At 39.7% G+C, this 11929-nt stretch overlaps 8 non-coding genes across 8 annotated transcripts; all 8 read right to left on the bottom strand.

Annotated features, from left to right (window-relative positions):
• Positions 1–512: 512 nt before the first annotated feature.
• On the bottom strand, positions 513–601 carry Trnaf-gaa (transfer RNA phenylalanine (anticodon GAA)). The gene is given in 2 exon segments: positions 513–548; positions 565–601. It is a non-coding gene; the product is annotated as a tRNA-Phe (tRNA).
• A 775-nt stretch (positions 602–1376) lies between these two features.
• Trnaf-gaa (transfer RNA phenylalanine (anticodon GAA)) lies at positions 1377–1465 on the bottom strand. Its single transcript is given in 2 exon segments — positions 1377–1412; positions 1429–1465. It is a non-coding gene; the product is annotated as a tRNA-Phe (tRNA).
• Positions 1466–2245: 780 nt separating this feature from the next.
• On the bottom strand, positions 2246–2334 carry Trnaf-gaa (transfer RNA phenylalanine (anticodon GAA)). The gene is given in 2 exon segments: positions 2246–2281; positions 2298–2334. It is a non-coding gene; the product is annotated as a tRNA-Phe (tRNA).
• A 1644-nt stretch (positions 2335–3978) lies between these two features.
• On the bottom strand, positions 3979–4069 carry Trnaf-gaa (transfer RNA phenylalanine (anticodon GAA)). Its single transcript is given in 2 exon segments — positions 3979–4014; positions 4033–4069. It is a non-coding gene; the product is annotated as a tRNA-Phe (tRNA).
• Positions 4070–4856: 787 nt separating this feature from the next.
• On the bottom strand, positions 4857–4945 carry Trnaf-gaa (transfer RNA phenylalanine (anticodon GAA)). The gene is given in 2 exon segments: positions 4857–4892; positions 4909–4945. It is a non-coding gene; the product is annotated as a tRNA-Phe (tRNA).
• A 778-nt stretch (positions 4946–5723) lies between these two features.
• Positions 5724–5812, bottom strand: Trnaf-gaa (transfer RNA phenylalanine (anticodon GAA)). The gene is given in 2 exon segments: positions 5724–5759; positions 5776–5812. It is a non-coding gene; the product is annotated as a tRNA-Phe (tRNA).
• A 1653-nt stretch (positions 5813–7465) lies between these two features.
• Positions 7466–7554, bottom strand: Trnaf-gaa (transfer RNA phenylalanine (anticodon GAA)). Its single transcript is given in 2 exon segments — positions 7466–7501; positions 7518–7554. It is a non-coding gene; the product is annotated as a tRNA-Phe (tRNA).
• A 4256-nt stretch (positions 7555–11810) lies between these two features.
• On the bottom strand, positions 11811–11899 carry Trnaf-gaa (transfer RNA phenylalanine (anticodon GAA)). The gene is given in 2 exon segments: positions 11811–11846; positions 11863–11899. It is a non-coding gene; the product is annotated as a tRNA-Phe (tRNA).
• Between the last annotated feature and the right edge of the window lie 30 nt (positions 11900–11929).

Here is an 11929-nt window from a genome sequence, read left to right on the forward strand (position 1 = left end):
TTATTTATGGAAGGCAGGGAGGTTGAAGATCTGCAGGGATCCTTTGAACAGGGGGCCTTCAGATTTCAGAATGTATATACGTTCAGTCTAACGCTCTTCCAACTGAGCTATTCCCAACTCTCCCAACTGGAAAGCTCCCTATGTCGGTGTATATAAGAAATTCCTGATGTCCCGCTCAATCTCCGGTTACGACTAAGGGGACTGATGGTAGCAAATAATGATCGTACATGTTTAATATTAACAGCATTATTATTGTCCGTTTTCATGATAAATAAAATACAAGAATACTTACACGACTTAGGGAGGGATTTAGAATTGGCGTTGTCCGTCTGTTCGTCAGTCAGTCCGTCCGGCTGTCCTTCAGCTCATCCTTCTATCGCAAACTTTTCATGGCTATATCTCAGACACTATGTGAGATATCCCGATGTCCCGCTCAATCGCCGGTTACGACTAAGGGGACTGACGGTAGCACATGATTGTGCACTGTCAGCCGCCGAACAGTGTTCCGTTCGTGCCGGAACCCGGGATTGAACCGGGGGCCTTTAGATTTCAGCATGTATATACCTTCAGTCTAACGCTCTCCCAACTGAGCTATTCCGGCTGACAAATATGTCACATTCGTTATAATGTTTTAACTCTAATTTCAAACTTAATTTACATTATTTCAGCCTGTAATGAAAAGCAAGCATGTAGACGCAAGTAAACTCTAAACGACGCAAAATGAGAACACTAGCACTGTCAATTTCGGTCCAGGATTATTTTTTATTTCCCGCCAAAGGACGGGGGGGATTAAGAATTGGCGTTGTCCGTCTGTTCGTCAGTAAGTCCGTCCGGCTGTCCTTCAGCTCATCCGTTTATCGCAAACTTTTCAGGGCTATATCTCAGACACTATGTGTGATATCAACACGAAACTCCATGTGTGTATAGCCATTAATGAGGAGCAATGCCATGCACAATAACCATAACCATACATCTTCTTACATGTAAATAAGAGTTATTGCCTTTTGTTTGGATTTTACATTATTTAAATTTGTATTCTATCTCCTTTGATATATACGATTTCAACATGGAACTTATGGGTGTATATACATCGATGAGGAAAAAAGTGTTGTGCACACGTGCCATAACTTTCAAATTAAATATCAAGAAAACAATAAGATTAGTGTAACTATGTTTATACAAATATGACACAAAACCGTTAGGCCATGTGTGCCTATGCTGAACACATTGATTAGACACACATTACATACAACGTTTGCATAGGGCATTTCGCGTAATTTAAATATGAAAAGGATTGCCCCTTGTAGGATGTTGATTTTCGGGCATTTTCTAAGGTTTCACAAAAAACTGTCAGCCGCCGAACAGTGTTCCGTTCGTGCCGGAACCCGGGATTGAACCGGGGGCCTTTAGATTTCAGCATGTATATACCTTCAGTCTAACGCTCTCCCAACTGAGCTATTCCGGCTGACAAATATGTCAGATTCGTTATAATGTTTTAACTCTAATTTCAAACCTAATTTACATTATTTCAGCCCGTAATGAAAAGCAAGCATGTAGACGCAAGTAAACTCTTAACGACGCAAAATGAGCACACTAGCACTGTCAATTTCGGTCCAGGATTATTTTTTATCCCCCGCCAAAGGGGGGGGGGGGGAATTTAGAATTGGCGTTGTCCGTCTGTTCGTCAGTCAGTCCGTCAGGCTGTCCTTCAGCTCATCCGTTTATCGCAAACTTTTCAGGGCTATATCTCAGACACTATGTGTGATATCAACACGAAACTCCATGTGTGTATAGCCATTAATGAGGAGCAATGCCATGCACAAGAACCATAACCATACACCTTCTTACATGTAAATAAGAGCTCTTGCCTTTTGTTTGGATTTTACATTATGTAAATTTGTATTCTATCTCCTTTGATATATACGATTTCAACATGGAACCTAATTGGTGTATATACATCGATGAGGAAAAAAAGTTTTATGCACACGTGCCATAACTTTCTAATAAAATATCAATAAAACAATAAGATTAGTGTAACTATGTTTATACAAATATGACACAAAACCTTTAGGCCATGTGTGTCTATGCTGAACACATTGATTAGACACACATTACATACAACGTTTACATAGCGAATTTCGTGAAATTTAAATATGAAAGGAATTGCCCCTTGTAGGATGTTGATTTTCGGGCATGTTCTAAGGTTTCACAAAAAGCTGTCAGCCGCCGAACAGTGTTCCGTTCGTGCCGGAACCCGGGATTGAACCGGGGGCCTTTAGATTTCAGCATGTATATACCTTCAGTCTAACGCTCTCCCAACTGAGCTATTCCGGCTGACAAATATGACAGATTCGTTATAATGTTTTAACTCTAATTTCAAACTTAATTTACATTATTTCAGCCCGTAATGAAAAGCAAGCATGTAGACGCAAGTAAACTCTTAACGACGCAAAATGAGCACACTAGCACTGTCAATTTCGGTCCAGACTTATTTTTTATCCCCCGCCAAAGGGGGGGGGGTGAATTTAGAATTGGCGTTGTCCGTCTGTTCGTCAGTCAGTCCGTCCGGCTGTCCTTCAGCTCATCCGTTTATCGCAAACTGTTCAGGGCTATATCTCAGACACTATATGTGATATCAACACGAAACTCCATGTGTGTATAGCCATTAATGAGGAGCAATGCCATGCACAAGAACCATAACCATACACCTTCTTACATGTAAATAAGAGCTATTGCCTTTTGTTTGGATTTTACATTATGTAAATTTGTATTCTATCTCCTTTGATATATAAGATTTCAACATGGAACCTAATGGGTGTATATACATCGATGAGGAAAAAAAGTGTTGTGCACACGAGCCATAACTTTCTAATAAAATATCTAGAAAACAATAAGATTAGTGTAGCTATGTTTTATACAAATATGACACAAAACCTTTAGGCCATGTGTGCCTATGCTGAACACATTGATTAGACACACATTACATACAACGTTTGCATAGCGCATTTCGCGTAATTTAAATATGAAAGGGATTGCCCCTTGTAGGATGTTGATTTTCGGGCATTTTCTAAGGATTCACAAAAAACTGTCAGCCGCCGAACAGTGTTCCGTTCGTGCCGGAACACGGGATTGAACCGGGGGCCTTTAGATTTCAGCATGTATATACCTTCAGTCTAACGCTCTCCCAACTGAGCTATTCCGGCTGACAAATATGTCACATTCGTTATAATGTTTTAACTCTAATTTCAAACTTAATTTACATTATTTCAGCCCGTAATGAAAAGCAAGCATGATAACGCAAGTAAACTCTTAACGACGCAAAATGAGCACACTAGCACTGTCAATTTCGGTCCAGGATTATTTTTTATCCCCCGCCAAAGGGGGGGGGGAATTTAGAATTGGCGTTGCCCGTCTGTTCGTCAGTCAGTCCGTCAGGCTGTCCTTCAGCTCATCCGTTTATCGCAAACTTTTCAGGGCTATATCTCAGACACTATGTGTGATATCAACACGAAACTCCATGTGTTTATAGCCATTAATGAGGAGCAATGCCATGCACAAGAACCATAACCATACACCTTCTTACATGTAAATAAGAGCTCTTGCCTTTTGTTTGGATTTTACATTATGTAAATTTGTATTCTATCTCCTTTGATATATACGATTTCAACATGGAACTTATGGGTGTATATACATCGATGAGGAAAAAAAGTGTTGTGCACACGTGCCATAACTTTCTAATCAAATATCTAGAAAACAATAAGATTAGTGTAGCTATGTTTATACAAATATGACACAAAACCTTTAGGCCATGTGTGCCTATGCTGAACACATTGACTAGACACACATTACATACAACGTTTGCATAGCGCATTTCGCGTAATTTAAATATGAAAGGGATTGCCCCTTGTAGGATGTTGATTTTCGGGCATTTTCAAAGGTTTCACAAAAACTGTCAGCCGCCGAACAGTGTTCCGTTCGTGCCGGAACCCGGGATTGAACCGGGGGCCTTTAGATTTCAGCATATACATATACCTTCAGTCTAACGCTCTCCCAACTGAGCTATTCCGGCTGACAAATATGACAGATTCGTTATAATGTTTTAACTCTAATTTCAAACTTAATTTACATTATTTCAGCCCGTAATGAAAAGCAAGCATGTAGACGCAAGTAAACTCTTAACGACGCAAAATGAGCACACTAGCACTGTCAATTTCGGTCCAGACTTATTTTTTATCCCCCGCCAAAAGGGGGGGATGAATTTAGAATTGGCGTTGTCCGTCTGTTCGTCAGTCAGTCCGTCCGGCTGTCCTTCAGCTCATCCGTTTATCGCAAACTGTTCAGGGCTATATCTCAGACACTATATGTGATATCAACACGAAACTCCATGTCGGCATGTGTGTATAGCCATTAATGAGGAGCAATGCCATGCACAAGAACCATAACCATACACCTTCTTACATGTAAATAAGAGCTATTGCCTTTTGTTTGGATTTTACATTATGTAAATTTGTATTCTATCTCCTTTGATATATAAGATTTCAACATGGAACCTAATGGGTGTATATACATCGATGAGGAAAAAAAGTGTTGTGCACACGTGCCATAACTTTCTAATAAAATATCTAGAAAACAATAAGATTAGTGTAGCTATGTTTTATACAAATATGACACAAAACCTTTAGGCCATGTGTGCCTATGCTGAACACATTGACTAGACACACATTACATACAACGTTTGCATAGCGCATTTCGCGTAATTTAAATATGAAAGGGATTGCCCCTTGTAGGATGTTGATTTTCGGGCATTTTCTAAGGTTTCACAAAAAACTGTCAGCCGCCGAACAGTGTTCCGTTCGTGCCGGAACCCGGGATTGAACCGGGGGCCTTTAGATTTCAGCATGTATATACCTTCAGTCTAACGCTCTCCCAACTGAGCTATTCCGGCTGACAAATATGTCAGATTCGTTATAATGTTTTAACTCTAATTTCAAACCTAATTTACATTATTTCAGCCCGTAATGAAAAGCAAGCATGTAGACGCAATAAACTCTTAACGACGCAAAATGAGCACACTAGCACTGTCAATTTCGGTCCAGGATTATTTTTTATCCCCCGCCAAAGGGGGGGGGGGGAATTTAGAATTGGCGTTGTCCGTCTGTTCGTCAGTCAGTCCGTCAGGCTGTCCTTCAGCTCATCCGTTTATCGCAAACTTTTCAGGGCTATATCTCAGACACTATGTGTGATATCAACACGAAACTCCATGTGTGTATAGCCATTAATGAGGAGCAATGCCATGCACAAGAACCATAACCATACACCTTCTTACATGTAAATAAGAGCTCTTGCCTTTTGTTTGGATTTTACATTATGTAAATTTGTATTCTATCTCCTTTGATATATACGATTTCAACATGGAACCTAATGGGTGTATATACATCGATGAGGAAAAAAAGTTTTGTGCACACGTGCCATAACTTTCTAATAAAATATCAATAAAACAATAAGATTAGTGTAACTATGTTTATACAAATATGACACAAAACCTTTAGGCCATGTGTGTCTATGCTGAACACATTGATTAGACACACATTACATACAACGTTTACATAGCGAATTTCGTGAAATTTAAATATGAAAGGAATTGCCCCTTGTAGGATGTTGATTTTCGGGCATGTTCTAAGGTTTCACAAAAAGCTGTCAGCCGCCGAACAGTGTTCCGTTCGTGCCGGAACCCGGGATTGAACCGGGGGCCTTTAGATTTCAGCATGTATATACCTTCAGTCTAACGCTCTCCCAACTGAGCTATTCCGGCTGACAAATATGACAGATTCGTTATAATGTTTTAACTCTAATTTCAAACTTAATTTACATTATTTCAGCCCGTAATGAAAAGCAAGCATGTAGACGCAAGTAAACTCTTAACGACGCAAAATGAGCACACTAGCACTGTCAATTTCGGTCCAGACTTATTTTTTATCCCCCGCCAAAGGGGGGGGGTGAATTTAGAATTGGCGTTGTCCGTCTGTTCGTCAGTCAGTCCGTCCGGCTGTCCTTCAGCTCATCCGTTTATCGCAAACTGTTCAGGGCTATATCTCAGACACTATGTGTGATATCAACACGAAACTCCATGTCGGCATGTGTGTATAGCCATTAATGAGGAGCAATGCCATGCACAAGAACCATAACCATACACCTTCTTACATGTAAATAAGAGCTTTTGCCTTTTGTTTGGATTTTACATTATGTAAATTTGTATTCTATCTCCTTTGATATATAAGATTTCAACATGGAACCTAATGGGTGTATATACATCGATGAGGAAAAAAAGTGTTGTGCACACGTGCCATAACTTTCTAATAAAATATCTAGAAAACAATAAGATTAGTGTAGCTATGTTTTATACAAATATGACACAAAACCTTTAGGCCATGTGTGCCTATGCTGAACACATTGACTAGACACACATTACATACAACGTTTGCATAGCGCATTTCGCGTAATTTAAATATGAAAGGGATTGCCCCTTGTAGGATGTTGATTTTCGGGCATTTTCTAAGGTTTCACAAAAAACTGTCAGCCGCCGAACAGTGTTCCGTTCGTGCCGGAACCCGGGATTGAACCGGGGGCCTTTAGATTTCAGCATGTATATACCTTCAGTCTATCGCTCTCCCAACTGAGCTATTCCGGCTGACAAATATGTCAGATTCGTTATAATGTTTTAACTCTAATTTCAAACCTAATTTACATTATTTCAGCCCGTAATGAAAAGCAAGCATGTAGACGCAAGTAAACTCTTAACGACGCAAAATGAGCACACTAGCACTGTCAATTTCGGTCCAGGATTATTTTTTATCCCCCGCCAAAGGGGGGGGGGAATTTAGAATTGGCGTTGTCCGTCTGTTCGTCAGTCAGTCCGTCAGGCTGTCCTTCAGCTCATCCGTTTATCGCAAACTTTTCAGGGCTATATCTCAGACACTATGTGTGATATCAACACGAAACTCCATGTGTGCATAGCCATTAATGAGGAGCAATGCCATGCACAAGAACCATAACCATACACCTTCTTACATGTAAATAAGAGCTCTTGCCTTTTGTTTGGATTTTACATTATGTAAATTTGTATTCTATCTCCTTTTATATATACGATTTCAACATGGAACCTAATGGGTGTATATACATCGATGAGGAAAAAAAGTGTTGTGCACACGTGCCATAACTTTCTAATAAAATATCAATAAAACAATAAGATTAGTGTAACTATGTTTATACAAATATGACACAAAACCTTTAGGCCATGTGTGTCTATGCTGAACACATTGATTAGACACACATTACATACAACGTTTACATAGCGAATTTCGTGAAATTTAAATATGAAAGGAATTGCCCCTTGTAGGATGTTGATTTTCGGGCATGTTCTAAGGTTTCACAAAAAGCTGTCAGCCGCCGAACAGTGTTCCGTTCGTGCCGGAACCCGGGATTGAACCGGGGGCCTTTAGATTTCAGCATGTATATACCTTCAGTCTAACGCTCTCCCAACTGAGCTATTCCGGCTGACAAATATGACAGATTCGTTATAATGTTTTAACTCTAATTTCAAACTTAATTTACATTATTTCAGCCCGTAATGAAAAGCAAGCATGTAGACGCAAGTAAACTCTTAACGACGCAAAATGAGCACACTAGCACTGTCAATTTCGGTCCAGACTTATTTTTTATCCCCCGCCAAAGGGGGGGGGGGTGAATTTAGAATTGGCGTTGTCCGTCTGTTCGTCAGTCAGTCCGTCCGGCTGTCCTTCAGCTCATCCGTTTATCGCAAACTGTTCAGGGCTATATCTCAGACACTATATGTGATATCAACACGAAACTCCATGTGTGTATAGCCATTAATGAGGAGCAATGCCATGCACAAGAACCATAACCATACACCTTCTTACATGTAAATAAGAGCTATTGCCTTTTGTTTGGATTTTACATTATGTAAATTTGTATTCTATCTCCTTTGATATATAAGATTTCAACATGGAACCTAATGGGTGTATATACATCGATGAGGAAAAAAAGTGTTGTGCACACGTGCCATAACTTTCTAATAAAATATCTAGAAAACAATAAGATTAGTGTAGCTATGTTTTATACAAATATGACACAAAACCTTTAGGCCATGTGTGCCTATGCTGAACACATTGATTAGACACACATTACATACAACGTTTGCATAGCGCATTTCGCGTAATTTAAATATGAAAGGGATTGCCCCTTGTAGGATGTTGATTTTCGGGCATTTTCTAAGGATTCACAAAAAACTGTCAGCCGCCGAACAGTGTTCCGTTCGTGCCGGAACACGGGATTGAACCGGGGGCCTTAAGATTTCAGCATGTATATACCTTCAGTCTAACGCTCTCCCAACTGAGCTATTCCGGCTGACAAATATGTCACATTCGTTATAATGTTTTAACTCTAATTTCAAACTTAATTTACATTATTTCAGCCCGTAATGAAAAGCAAGCATGATAACGCAAGTAAACTCTTAACGACGCAAAATGAGCACACTAGCACTGTCAATTTCGGTCCAGGATTATTTTTTATCCCCCGCCAAAGGGGGGGGGGGATTTAGAATTGGCGTTGCCCGTCTGTTCGTCAGTCAGTCCGTCAGGCTGTCCTTCAGCTCATCCGTTTATCGCAAACTTTTCAGGGCTATATCTCAGACACTATGTGTGATATCAACACGAAACTCCATGTGTGTATAGCCATTAATGAGGAGCAATGCCATGCACAAGAACCATAACCATACACCTTCTTACATGTAAATAAGAGCTATTGCCTTTTGTTTGGATTTTACATTATGTAAATTTGTATTCTATCTCCTTTGATATATACGATTTCAACATGGAACTTATGGGTGTATATACATCGATGAGGAAAAAAAGTGTTGTGCACACGTGCCATAACTTTCTAATTAAATATCTAGAAAACAATAAGATAAGTGTAGCTATGTTTATACAAATATGACACAAAACCTTTAGGCCATGTGTGCCTATGCTGAACACATTGACTAGACACACATTACATACAACGTTTGCATAGCGCATTTCGCGTAATTTAAATATGAAAGGGATTGCCCCTTGTAGGATGTTGATTTTCGGGCATTTTCAAAGGTTTCACAAAAACTGTCAGCCGCCGAACAGTGTTCCGTTCGTGCCGGAACCCGTGATTGAACCGGGGGCCTTTAGATTTCAGCATATACATATACCTTCAGTCTAACGCTCTCCCAACTGAGCTATTCCGGCTGACAAATATGACAGATTCGTTATAATGTTTTAACTCTAATTTCAAACTTAATTTACATTATTTCAGCCCGTAATGAAAAGCAAGCATGTAGACGCAAGTAAACTCTTAACGACGCAAAATGAGCACACTAGCACTGTCAATTTCGGTCCAGACTTATTTTTTATCCCCCGCCAAAAGGGGGGGATGAATTTAGAATTGGCGTTGTCCGTCTGTTCGTCAGTCAGTCCGTCCGGCTGTCCTTCAGCTCATCCGTTTATCGCAAACTGTTCAGGGCTATATCTCAGACACTATATGTGATATCAACACGAAACTCCATGTGTGTATAGCCATTAATGAGGAGCAATGCCATGCACAAGAACCATAACCATACACCTTCTTACATGTAAATAAGAGCTATTGCCTTTTGTTTGGATTTTACATTATGTAAATTTGTATTCTATCTCCTTTGATATATAAGATTTCAACATGGAACCTAATGGGTGTATATACATCGATGAGGAAAAAAAGTGTTGTGCACACGTGCCATAACTTTCTAATAAAATATCTAGAAAACAATAAGATTAGTGTAGCTATGTTTTATACAAATATGACACAAAACCTTTAGGCCATGTGTGCCTATGCTGAACACATTGATTAGACACACATTACATACAACGTTTGCATAGCGCATTTCGCGTAATTTAAATATGAAAGGGATTGCCCCTTGTAGGATGTTGATTTTCGGGCATTTTCTAAGGATTCACAAAAAACTGTCAGCCGCCGAACAGTGTTCCGTTCGTGCCGGAACACGGGATTGAACCGGGGGCCTTAAGATTTCAGCATGTATATACCTTCAGTCTAACGCTCTCCCAACTGAGCTATTCCGGCTGACAAATATGTCACATTCGTTATAATGTTTTAACTCTAATTTCAAACTTAATTTACATTATTTCAGCCCGTAATGAAAAGCAAGCATGATAACGCAAGTAAACTCTTAACGACGCAAAATGAGCACACTAGCACTGTCAATTTCGGTCCAGGATTATTTTTTATCCCCCGCCAAAGGGGGGGGGGGATTTAGAATTGGCGTTGCCCGTCTGTTCGTCAGTCAGTCCGTCAGGCTGTCCTTCAGCTCATCCGTTTATCGCAAACTTTTCAGGGCTATATCTCAGACACTATGTGTGATATCAACACGAAACTCCATGTGTGTATAGCCATTAATGAGGAGCAATGCCATGCACAAGAACCATAACCATACACCTTCTTACATGTAAATAAGAGCTATTGCCTTTTGTTTGGATTTTACATTATGTAAATTTGTATTCTATCTCCTTTGATATATACGATTTCAACATGGAACTTATGGGTGTATATACATCGATGAGGAAAAAAAGTGTTGTGCACACGTGCCATAACTTTCTAATTAAATATCTAGAAAACAATAAGATAAGTGTAGCTATGTTTATACAAATATGACACAAAACCTTTAGGCCATGTGTGCCTATGCTGAACACATTGACTAGACACACATTACATACAACGTTTGCATAGCGCATTTCGCGTAATTTAAATATGAAAGGGATTGCCCCTTGTAGGATGTTGATTTTCGGGCATTTTCAAAGGTTTCACAAAAACTGTCAGCCGCCGAACAGTGTTCCGTTCGTGCCGGAACCCGTGATTGAACCGGGGGCCTTTAGATTTCAGCATATACATATACCTTCAGTCTAACGCTCTCCCAACTGAGCTATTCCGGCTGACAAATATGACAGATTCGTTATAATGTTTTAACTCTAATTTCAAACTTAATTTACATTATTTCAGCCCGTAATGAAAAGCAAGCATGTAGACGCAAGTAAACTCTTAACGACGCAAAATGAGCACACTAGCACTGTCAATTTCGGTCCAGACTTATTTTTTATCCCCCGCCAAAAGGGGGGGATGAATTTAGAATTGGCGTTGTCCGTCTGTTCGTCAGTCAGTCCGTCCGGCTGTCCTTCAGCTCATCCGTTTATCGCAAACTGTTCAGGGCTATATCTCAGACACTATATGTGATATCAACACGAAACTCCATGTCGGCATGTGTGTATAGCCATTAATGAGGAGCAATGCCATGCACAAGAACCATAACCATACACCTTCTTACATGTAAATAAGAGCTATTGCCTTTTGTTTGGATTTTACATTATGTAAATTTGTATTCTATCTCCTTTGATATATAAGATTTCAACATGGAACCTAATGGGTGTATATACATCGATGAGGAAAAAAAGTGTTGTGCACACGTGCCATAACTTTCTAATAAAATATCTAGAAAACAATAAGATTAGTGTAGCTATGTTTTATACAAATATGACACAAAACCTTTAGGCCATGTGTGCCTATGCTGAACACATTGACTAGACACACATTACATACAACGTTTGCATAGCGCATTTCGCGTAATATAAATATGAAAGGGATTGCCCCTTGTAGGATGTTGATTTTTGGGCATTTTCAAAGGTTTCACAAAAACTGTCAGCCGCCGAACAGTGTTCCGTTCGTGCCGGAACCCGGGATTGAACCGGGGGCCTTTAGATTTCAGCATGTATATACCTTCAGTCTAACGCTCTCCCAACTGAGCTATTCCGGCTGACAAATATGTCAGATTCTTTATAATGTT

This window comes from Dreissena polymorpha, chromosome 5 (genome assembly GCF_020536995.1).
Source record: "Dreissena polymorpha isolate Duluth1 chromosome 5, UMN_Dpol_1.0, whole genome shotgun sequence".
NCBI classification, from domain to species: Eukaryota; Metazoa; Mollusca; class Bivalvia; order Myida; family Dreissenidae; genus Dreissena; species Dreissena polymorpha.